Raw genomic sequence first — 10,889 nt, forward strand, 5'->3', positions numbered from 1 at the left:
TTACTATTTGGGTTCTTGTGGGGCTGGCTAAGCTGCTCCCAAATCTTTGGGTACAAAATAGCCTTGGTCTCAGAGATACAGCTCTCTTTAGGGTTGCTCTTAGGCCAAGAAAGGACAAGAGAGTTTGGAATGTGACAACCATGGGTTACAGGGATATTCCTTAGGTAGGGGAAGTTTTATTTATTTTTTTTAATGTATGTATTTTAGAAAGAGGCAATTTTATAATTTCTCTCTAAAAAAGAATGAAAGACTAAAGAACGATACCTAGGCTGGATGTGGTGGCTCATGCCTGTAATCCTAGCACTTGGGGAGGCCGAGGCAGGTGGATCACCTGAGGTCAGGAGTTCGAGACCAGCCTGGCCAAACATGGTGAAACCCCATCGCTACTAAACATACAAAAATTAGCCAGGCATGGTAGCACATGCCTGTAATCCCAGCTACTCGGGAGGTTGAGGTCGGAGAATCACTTGAACCCCAGAGTGGGGGAGGTGTGGGGGTGGGGGACGGACGTTGCAGTGAGCTGAGATCACGCCACTTCACTCCAGCCTGGGCGAAAGAGTGAAACTCCATCTCAAAAAACAAACAAACAAAAGAATGATGCCTATCTCACAAGGATGGCTGATGATAATGTCATATATTTTGGAAGTGCTTTGAAAAGTGTCCAAGGTACAAGATGTCCAGTTGAAATATTTATTATTATTAATAGCTAATATTTTAATGAACAACAGAGGTTTTTTTAAAATAGGTTTTAAGAGGAAAACATAGTTCGATTGTAATATTTTATAAGTAGGAATGAAAATATAATTCCTGGATTAGGTCCTTTGATTTTGTAAACGATTAGAAAAATACTGAAAATGATATTATCCTGAAAAGTGATGTATATTATGCCAAAGAGAAATTACTGGGGAACAGAAGTTCCACATTGCATCCACAAGACCATTTTGTTCTAGTCAAATAGCTGAACTTTAATTCATTTGCAGATCTTGAACTAGAGGTGTGTTTATTGTGCAATTAATCAAGACTGGCAGGGTTTCTAGGAGTTCACTTGAAGTGTCTTAAATTTTATTAAGGCAAACATATATTGGATGGTCATGTGCTGGCAGTTTGTTAGTTGCAGAGGATTGAAAGATGAATATGACATTGTCTTTGTTTGAGAGCACTAATCTACCGAATAAAAAGCTCATACAAAGAGTAGATGGTGCCTGGTGAGTAATTACAATGTGTAAACCACATCTTTGGTTTTTTTTTATAATAAATATTTAATTTTAAATTCTAAAAGAGGAATGAACCCTTCTATACAAAGACAATCTTTTTCCTTCTAGGGCAAAACATTCCTATATCCTGGAACTACAATAGATTTAAAAGAAGAAATGGGCAAGGGCCCTAGAAAAACCATGTCATGGGAGGGAGGGACACAGTAGGAAGTAGGGATGTGCAACTTACAAAAAATACATATTTCAATAGTTTTTGGGAAACATGCAGCTTTTCGTTACATGGAAAAGCTTTTGTTAGTGGTGATTTCTATAGTTTGTTTTTCCTTTAAGGGTCTGGTAGAATTCAGTTGTGAATCCATTAGGTCCTGGACCTTTTTTGTTGGCATTTTAAAAAATACTATTTCAATCTTGCTGGTTGTTATTAGTCTGTTCAGAGTTTCTATTTCTTCTTGATTTCATCTAGGAGAGTTGTTTATTTCCAGGAAATTTCCATCTCCTCTAGATCTTCTAGTTGTGCATGTAAAAGTATTTATAGTAGCCTTGAATGATCATTTGTATTTCTGTGGTATCAGTTGTAAAAGCTCCCATTTTGTTTCTTATTGAGCTTATTTGTATCTTCTCCCTTCTTTTCTTGGTTAATCTTGCTAATGGTCTATCAATTTTGTTTATCTTTTCAAAGAACCAGCTTTTTGTTTCATTTATCTTTTATATTATTTTTCTTTCAATTTCATTTAGTTCTGCTCTGATCTTTGTTATTTCTTTTCTTCTGCTGGGTTTGGGTTGGGTTTGTTCTTGTTTCTCTAGTTTCTTGAGGTGGGAGCTTAGGTTGTCTATTTGTGCTCTTTTAGATTTTTTGATGTAGGCCTTTAATGCGATGTACTTTCCTCTTAACATCGCTTTTGCTGTATCCCAGAGGTTTTGATTGGTTGTGTCACTATTATCATTCAGTTCAAAGAATTTTTAAATTTCCATCTTGATTTCATTGTTAACCCAAAGATCATTCAAGAGCAGGTTATTTAATTTTCATGTATTTCATGCATTTCATGTATTTCATGTATTTCCAACTGGAACTTGGAGTAAATTTCCAGTTTTATTCCACTGTGGGCTGAGATGATACTTGATATGATTTTGAGTTTCTTGAATTTATTGAGACCTGTTTTGTGGCTATGATATGGTCTATCTTGGAGAATGTTCCATGTGCGGATGAAGAAAATGTATATTCTGCAGATGTTGGGTAGAATGTTCTATAAATATGTGTTAAGTCCATTTGTTCTAGGGTACAGTTTAAATCCATCGTTTCTTTGTCATCTTTCTGTCTTGATGACCTCTCTAGGGTTGTCAGTGGAGTACTGAAATCCCCCACTATTATTGTGTTGCTGTCTATTGCATTTCTTAGGTCTAGTAGTCATCGTTTTATGAATTTGGGAGCTCCAGTGTTAGGTGCATATATATTTAGGATTGTGATATTTTCTTGTTAGACTAATTCTTTTATAATTATATAATATCCTTCTTTGTCTTTTTAAACTCTTGTTGCTTTAAAGTCTGTCTTGTCTGATATAAGAATAGCTACCCTTGCTCACTTTTGATTTCCTTTTGTGTGGAATATTTTTTTTCCATTCCTTTGCCTTAAGTTTATGTGAGTCCTTATGTGTTAGGTAAATCTCTTGAAGACATCAGTTACTTGGTTGGTTAATTTTTACCCATTCTTCCAATTTGTATCTTTAACTGGGACATTTAGACCATTTACATTCAATGTTAGTAATGAGAGGTGAGGTACTGTTCTATTCATCATGTTAGTTGTAGCCCAAATACTTTTTTTTTCATTGTGTTATTGTTATGTAGGCCCTGTGAGATTTATGCTTTAAGGATGTTCTATTTTTGGTATATTTTGAGGTTTTGCTTCAGAATTTAGAACTCTATTTAACATTTCATATAGTTCTGGTTTGGTAGTGGCAAATTCTCTCAGCATTTGTTTGTCTGAAAAAGACTTTATCTCTTCTTCATTTCTGAAGCTTAGTTTTGCTGGAAACAAAATTCTTGGCTAACAATTATTTTGTTTAAGGAGGCTAAAGATAGGACCCAAATCCCTTCTGGCTTGTAAGGTTTCTGCTGATAAATCAGCTGTTAATCTCATAGGTTTTCCTTTATAGGCTACCTGATGCTTTTATCCCAGAAGTCTTAAGATTTTTTTCCTTCATCTTGACTTTAGATAACTTGATGACTGTGTGCCTAGGTGATGAAGTTTTTGTGATGAATTTCCTGGGTGTTCTTTGAGCTTCTTGTATTTGGATGTCTGGATCTCTTAGCAAGGCCAGAGAACTTTTCCTCAATTATTCCTTCAAATAAGTTTTCCAAACTTTCAGATTTCTCTCCTGCCTTAGTAACACCAATTATTCTTAGGTTTGGCCATTTAACAATCTCAAATTTCTTGGAGGCTTTGTTCATTTTTTAAAAAATTCTCTTTTGTCTTTGCCTGATAGGGATAATTTGAAAGCCTTATCTTTGAGCTCTGAAGTCCTGTCTTCTACTTGTTGCAGTCTATTGTTGAAATTCTCCACTACCTTTTGTATTTCCCCACATGTGTCTTTCATTTCCAGAAGTTGTGCTTGTTTTTTCTTTATGATATCTATTTCTCTGGAAAATTTTTCATTCACATCCTAAATAGTTTTTTTTTTAATTTCTCTATGTTGTTTTTCAACTTTCTCTGGTATCTTCTTGAGTAGCTTAATAATCTACCTTCTGAATCCTTTATCTGGCAATTCAGAGATCTCTTCTTGGTTTGGATCCATTATCAGGGAGCTAGTTTAATATTTGGGAGTTGTTATAGAACCCTGTTTTGTCATCTTATCAGAGTTACTTTTCTGTTTCCTTCTCATTTTGGTAGACTATTTCTTCAAAATTTTCTTGAATTTATTTTTTATTGGACTGTATTTTTTTAATTTAAATTTCTCTTTTTCTTCTCTCTCTCTCTCTCTTTTTTTTTGAGATGGAGTTTCACTCTTGTTGCCCAGGCTGGAGTGCAATGGTGCAATCTCAGCTCACCACAACCTCCACCTTCCAGGTTCAAGTGATCCTCATGCCTCAGCCTCTTGAGTAGCTGGGATTACAGGCATGAGCCATCACGCCTGGCTAATTTTGTATTTTTAGTAAAGACAGGGTTTTTCCATGTTGGTCAAGCTGGTCACGAACTCCCGACCTCAGGTGATCTGCCCCCTTAGCCTCCCAAAGTGCTGGGATTACAGGCATCAGCCACTGTGCCCGGCCTTCTTCTCTCTCTTAGGGATCAGACCATAGTGTTTATTTTAGCCTAATTTGGTTCTTGTGCTTGTAGGGGTGAAGACTTTGTATAAGTTCATTAGTTATAGAGAGTCTTTGTATGCTGTCTTTCTCTGATGCTGGTATATTCTTGGTTTGTCAGTGAGTTGCCTGTCTCTGATGGAGTTGAAATGGCAGGGATCTCTTGAAGCTTATCTTATTCTTTCATGGTGTATAGTTATTTATTTAATTTTTTCCCCATTGTTTCATTTACTGAATTGATGATTCAGGCTTAAAGCCAATAGGGGAGGTATCCCTGGGTAGGCACTGGTTTTGGCTAAGATGAGCGAGTAAGATGTAATACCCACGAGTGGGCTGAGGTTCCAGCCTTGATGAGGGTGACTGGGGGAACTCTCAATTAGATGTGTTTAGGTTTTATCAGGGTGAAGAATGGGAGCTACCTCCACTCTCCTGCCAGGTCAGCAGGAAAACTATTCACCTTACAGCCTCACTTCTGTCCTAATGTTTCAGCTATTCAGACAGGCACCTGTTTTTATCTCCAGGGAATGTTGATGTTCCAAGTAGGGAAGAATTGTGACTCTGCTTCTTATGCAGGCCTGAATCTTGGGGGTACTCCTCCTGGGGGCTGCACTCACCCTGGATTTTTCCAGAAAGGCTATCTATAGGTGCCTCCATGTTGCAGTCCTGTGAGGGAAGCCCCAGCTCTGTCTGCATTGGAGTGCCAAGGGGGAACAAAGACCCCTTCTGCAAGGTCTTTCATGATTAGAGGGTGTATGCTTGTTGGGGTGGAGGTGCAGACTTTCCCTACTGTGCCCAGCACTGCAATTGTGTCTCTGTTGTGAGAAACTACCCACCAGCAAAAAGATCTGGAACTTAAGGCCTACTGTTCCATTCTTTTATCCCGTGGGTGATCCCTTGATATTGTGTTCTCCCCTTTCCCATAGGGATGAGGTTTCCTGGGAGTTGGGTTGCAATGATTGTTATTTGCTCTTCTGGGTATAGCCACCCAGTGGGGTACCAGCCTCTGGGCTAGGGCTTGGGAATGTCTACAAAGTGTCCTGTGATGTGATCAGTCTTCAGGTCTCCCAGCCATGGATACCAGCACCTGCTCTGGTAGAGGTGGCAGGGGGGTGATGTAGACTCTGTGAGAATCCTTGGCTGTAGATAGGTTTAGTGTGCTGGCTTTCTTGAATGCTGGCTGTGCTAGCAGTGAAGCTGCTGTGTGGATACACTCAGGACCTCTGGTTAGCCAGGATGTTTCAGGCAGTGGAATTAGGTATTGTTTTCTCCTTCCTGGGATGAGGGTCATTCTGACATGAGTTGCTGTAATGACCTGAGTTTGTTGGCCTCCAGCCAGGAGGTGGCACTTATAATAGAACACCAGCTGCAGTGTTAGTAGAGGGATTTGAGTTAGAGAAATACCATCAGGTGGGGGCAGGGTTAGGTGGGTCTGAAGTCAAACTCTTCTTGGGCAGAGCTTGCCACGGCCACTGTGGAGGATGAAGGTGTGGTTCTGAGGGCAATGGGGTTATGCTTCAGAAGGGAGTATGGCTGCCTCTGTTTAGCAGTATTGTTTGCCAGGGAAGTGCAAGATAGCCGGTAGCAAAAGGCCTCATCTACCTCCCACACAGTTGGCAAGGCCATCTTGCTCCTGCAGTGCCCTGCTAACAGTGAAACCTGTGTGCAAAACTCACACTTGCCCTAGGCCAGAAGCCTCCTCCTTGAGAAAGTAAGCATGGCTTTCAGGCCACAGCCCCTGCCCTTCTGTTCACAATGGCAGTAGCTCTTGTGCCTATATCTGCAGCTGTTCTTCTTTGCCCCCCAGATTCTGCTCAAGGAAGTCCATGCCCAGTAGAGAGTATCACAAAATTCAGCTGGCAGCTTCATTCACCCTGTGACCCCTCCCTAATTCTGCTGGCTGCCTTCCCCAAGGGGCTCTGTGAGATATAGTCAGGGATGACTTCCCTGGGCTCAAGCTGGAGACTGGGGGTGCCTAAAAGGCTATTCCCATTGCTGCTTCTCCTTTTATATTTTGCACAGCTCCCTAAATCCATTTCAGCTCTAGGTAGGGTTAAATCCTTCCCCCACCATCTGAGTTTTCAGATTCCCCAGTGGGGATGTGTGTTTGGAGGCAGGTTATTCCCTCCTCACACTTTGGGAACTCACAGTTTTTCTTCTGTCTCACTGAGTTTGAAATGGCATGCCATTTTTTTCAAAGGATCTGTAAATTCTTTTGGTTTTCCTGTAGTAGTTCTTGGAATAAAAGTTCACAGTGTGAATCTCCACACACTGTTCTGACCATCCAAGTAGGAGATTCATGTTAGCCCTGCCTACCATCTGCCTTCTTCCTGCAGCCTCTGGGGATGTGCAACTTTGAGATGTTTTTGTAGGCACAGCTGTCTTCAAACAATTTGAGGGCTGTCAGGAGAAGTGAATTAATCTTATTCAGTTGTTCAGAGGTCACAGTTGTGAGTTTAGTGGTAAACACCTCTATATCATGATGGGGTTTCCAAGTAATTCTTAGGAGTTTCCAACTCTGGTACAGGCTTTCTCCTGTCCCAGGAATTCATGCAGAAGCTGAGTACTCACATTTCAAGATAGATATAGATAGATAGATTGATAGATAGGTAGATTTCCAAACCAGTAAGAAGTTATACTTGATAAGCTCTAAGATCCCTTCCTCTTCTAATAGTTTGTCATTCCAGACCTTTGGATTAGCATGGGAATTGTGTCTCATGAAGCTGAAGTGCCATTGAGGAGCCATCTGAGTATGAAAGAAGTTCATACATGGCAGTGAGTATTAATTTAGTTTTCACATCAACCCTATTTCCCTGGGTTTTTCACAAAATTAGATGAATCAAAGCAATTAAATAATAGTATAGTTTGTTAAATGAAGCCATTAAAACACTTATCACAGACCCAAAAGGTTAAAATTCATACCTGGTTTCTAATTTCAGAGAAAAGATTTCTTAGAAAATGGGGATGACTAGGTAGTAACACATTCTTTTATAAATGAAAATCAAATCACCATAGCAGCAAGCTCATAAACATCACAGGAGGTCCTAGGGAAGCTGTGATGAAATGAATTATTATAGCCTAGTGCACGATACCATAAGGAAACATAATATTAAATACTTTTAATCAATTAGAGATTTCAAGACATTTTAAAGGGGCCACAAATAGCATAATATTTTTCAGCTATAAAATGAATTTTTGAATCTAGATAAGAAGTCAGAACACAAATATTTTGTACAAAACTAAAATTTCATACTTGTGGTTTTAAGAAGCCTCTAATAAAGAGGTGAGCTCAACAATATTATACTGTTAGTAAATGAAACTAATAGGACTGAAGGATGAGAGGAGTCCTAAATGAGGTACTTTTTCCTCATATACATTATAATCAGATTCTCACTCGTCTGTGTCATTGCCCGTGCCAGCCCACTGCACAGCGCTCAGTGGGGTCTCTGAAAGGGGAAGTTAATATTAAATAAAAACATTTGCTCTCTCTATACTTATGGTTTTCACTTAGTCTCTTGGGAACATATAAATTCTTTCTAGATCTTATAATAGGCTTATCCACCAGTCTATGCTCAGCACACTTCAATTCTTTTAATCACTTGGCTTGGAGGTTCACTGACACAAAGGCAGATGATTCAGTGCCAAATGCACCTTCCTCTCAGCCCCCAACCAGATAATAAACAAAATTAGCTGTGTCTGGTAAGTGAGTCTATTTGAAAATGAAATAAATAGCTCTGTTACTTCCATGGCTTGTGTAAATTAAACACTCAATATGATGGGATGACCATCTCAGTTTGTTTTTGCTGACTCAGGAGTCACTCTGGGATTTTTGAGCTGGGGGGAACCATAAAGATCATACAGAACAGTGCTTCACAAACTTGACTCAGTTTCAGAGTTGCTGAAGGAGTTTTTAACACATTCATATTACCGGCCGGATATGGTGGCTCACGCCTGTAATCTCAGCACTTTGGGAGGCCAAGGCAGGCAGATCACCTGAGGTCAGGAGTTCGAGACCAGCCTGGGCAACATGGTGAAACCCCGTCTCTATTAAAAATACAAAAATTAGCCGGGCGTAGTGGCAGGTGCCTATACCCCCAGCTACTTGGGAGGCTGAGACAGGAGAATCGCTTGAACTCGGTGGAGTTTGCAGTGAGCCGAGATAGCACCACTGCACTCCAGCCTTGGCAACAAAGAGCAAAACTCCATCAAAAAAAAAAAATCAATCATATTACCTTACTGAGCTCACCCCAGATCTAGCAAAGTTGAGTCTCTAGGCTTGGGTCTGGCAATTTCCCCTGGTGACTCTGATTTAGGGAACAGAGATCTGGCCTTACATTTTTATAGAGGTCTGGAGAAACTGGGGGTTGTGTGTCATGAACAGATTTAGGGTTATTGAATTAAATGACTTTCCCAGGGCCTGGTTAATGACAGAGCTAGTCAGAACCCATACATCCCTGATTCCATTTTTCTTTTCTCACCACCCACTGATATGGCTAATATCATTAAAAAGCATGTAATTTGTATCCATTTGCAAGTAAAAACTGCTCAGAAGTACTTATATCAGAATATTACATGCCCATCTGAGAATATCACACCACACACATACACACACACACACACACACAGCCCAGATCTTTGGGCTTCCTTACTGCCTTTGACATACCTTTCTTCAATTCTGTCTTTTGACATTTTAATCATCTTCCCAACAGAGTTTCCTGAACCTGGTCTTTTCTTTGGCTGTTTCACTGTCTTTCAGGGCTTCCCAAGTCTGTTTACTTGCCTTCATTCGTTTTCTATCAAAACTGTTCCTCACGGGAGGGCTGGTTCTAACATTGTTTCCTCACCTTTCATTTTGTTCCTTCTTCTAGTTGAATGAGACTGCCATTGTGTAGACTTTTGATAGCAAGGTTGTTTTTTCTATTTTTTTCCTTTACCTCTGGTGGACATGTGAACTGTCACATTTACTGTGGAAGTGGACATAACTGTGGTCATCCTGTGACCTATGCATGTTCTTAACTGCTCTTGCTGAGTCAGTGGGTGAGAGCTCTGTGGTGGGGGAAGGAAGCCTAGTGGGGCCAGGTGATTGTAAATGTTGACAATTAATTGGGATGCAGCAGAGAGGTATTTGAGGAAGAACAGCTAAATGGTGGTAGTCTGTATTTGAAATGAAGGCTTATTGACTCTGCAAGTATATACTTGCTAGTCACTGTATTTACAGTGAATTCTAACAGCTTGTCTATTGCTGGTACTGCCCAGTGATAAAAGGTTCTATTTTCAAAAAACAGTTGTAGGTACTCTATTTTCAACCTTAGTAATGTGACAATTTTATGGTACCTTAAAGATAACTTTCTTTTAGGCTTTGAAAGTAGATTAACAACTGAGGGATGAAATACTTGCATTAAAATAATGAATAAAGAGACATGGAAGTCATTTAATAATAAAAAACTTATACATGATTTTACATTCATAGCGTATTGCCAGTTCCAATCTCTTAGGTATAAAAGATTCCTATGTCTGCTTCTTATCTCTGTTCCATTTGGTTAATTATAACTTCCCTTTGAGTTCTTTCATTCATTTATTTAATCATTCAGTAAGTACTTATTAAGCAGAAAGTATCAGGTGCCATGTTAGGTTGCAATCCTCAAGGGGCTCCTGGTCTAGTGGGAGGACTGTCACGTGGACAGGCTGTGATAAAAGGGTTTAACCATCCCTACTGAAGGACATCTGGACTGTTTCTAGTGTTTGGCTTTTAATGAATAAACCAGGCCAGCAGCCTGGTTTGTAGCCTTGTGCACTTTTTGTTAAGCTCATATAACTGTGTATTTTGGTCTTTTATTTTTTAAAAAATTATTATTTTTTAATGGGAATCACACAGACTGCCTTCTTTCCCTCTCATTCTTCTTGAGGAAGAGAACAATTGTCAATGGTAAAGGGCAGTTGCAGCCAAGCAACACCAAGGGTTGGCTTCACACTCTGGAGAGAGCACACTGCCTTTCCTTCTAGTGGTTTCTGGTGCTCTACACATTCAGAGAAACCTCTCATAACGAATTGAAGAAAGGATCCCTGAAAGTGTAGTCTTGGTCTTTGATTTTTAATAAATGAGATGCTGTCATACGCTAGCTTTCTTAGCATTAATGTGTGGAAACTCCTCTCGATCAAGAGTAAGGCGTACTTCACTCTTTTTGATGAACTGCATATTAATCCTTGGTGTGGATAGGACTTAATTTACTCAACCTTTCCCCTAATTTGGGTTCTAGTTGTTTTGCCATCGTGAACAATTCTCAACACCATATCCTCATATCCATACTCTCATGCCTCTGTGCTCATACCACTTAGATCTTCTTTGAGAGACCCTGCTGCAGCGAGCATAGTTAATTGACA

At 39.7% G+C, this 10,889-nt stretch overlaps 1 non-coding gene across 1 annotated transcript; it reads right to left on the reverse strand.

The window, feature by feature from the left end:
* Positions 1-10,374: 10,374 nt before the first annotated feature.
* LOC112209545 (small nucleolar RNA U3) lies at positions 10,375-10,587 on the reverse strand. Its single transcript, XR_002944390.1, has one exon. It is a non-coding gene; the product is annotated as a small nucleolar RNA U3 (small nucleolar RNA).
* Positions 10,588-10,889: the final 302 nt, after the last annotated feature.

Source organism: Pan troglodytes, chromosome 5 (assembly GCF_028858775.2).
Source record: "Pan troglodytes isolate AG18354 chromosome 5, NHGRI_mPanTro3-v2.0_pri, whole genome shotgun sequence".
In the NCBI taxonomy this organism is placed as follows: domain Eukaryota; kingdom Metazoa; phylum Chordata; class Mammalia; order Primates; family Hominidae; genus Pan; species Pan troglodytes.